This window comes from Acomys minous, assembly GCF_964271855.1.
Source record: "Acomys minous genome assembly, chromosome: 2".
Classification (NCBI taxonomy): Eukaryota; Metazoa; Chordata; class Mammalia; order Rodentia; family Muridae; genus Acomys; species Acomys minous.
In genome coordinates, this window is record NC_140484.1 from 78,611,996 (window position 1) to 78,612,794 (window position 799).

The window sequence follows — 799 nt, forward strand, 5'->3', positions numbered from 1 at the left end:
CTTGGTCTCACTCCATTTATATTTTACTTTCTTATTCATTACTCTTCCCACATGTCCATGTGCTTCATATTTTTTTTTTTAATCATTGAAGTAGAAGACCATAGTTTGGAATTTCGGAAATAGTAATATCAAACTTTGACATTGATGTAAGTTAGACATATCAGGGAATAAGGTGTGTGTGTGTGTGTGTATGTGTGTGTATATGTGTATGTATGTGTGTGTATCTATGTATCTATGTTCATGTTTGTGGCAAATTTGATTTGTTCCAGGTTTATGCTTTTCTTATCCATACTCAGCTGCAAATCTGGTGGCACTGAGAGGCCTGGTTAAATAAGTCTAGCAACAGGCTTCAGTTTCTGGTAGTTCAGAGCAGGCCTGGGCCTCCATTCTTCAGAGGTGGATTCAGCAGTCACTGGAAATGCTGCCAAGAGTGAGCATCCAACCAGAGACAGCCATGACCGGGCCAGAGAAAGAAAAATTTAAAAATGTTTTTCTACTGCTGGTATAATTGGTTAAGAAAGATATACTGCCAGTCTGGAAATCTGCTGCCTCATAATGAACTCATGACCCAGCCAGAGTAGCTCCTGTGTTTACTCAGTTTGCCCAGGCTTTCTAGTTTAAATGATTACTTAACCCCCTTTGGAATTTAAGTGTTTATAAAAAGAGCCTTTGAGTTCACCACACTCAAGAGGGCTTGCCATCCTGTCTGAGTGGTGATCCCAACATGGTAATGATTACCTACCCCGCCTCCCACCTTAGGACCTAAAAGACTTTAAAAAGAGCCCACAAGCTCACTGGG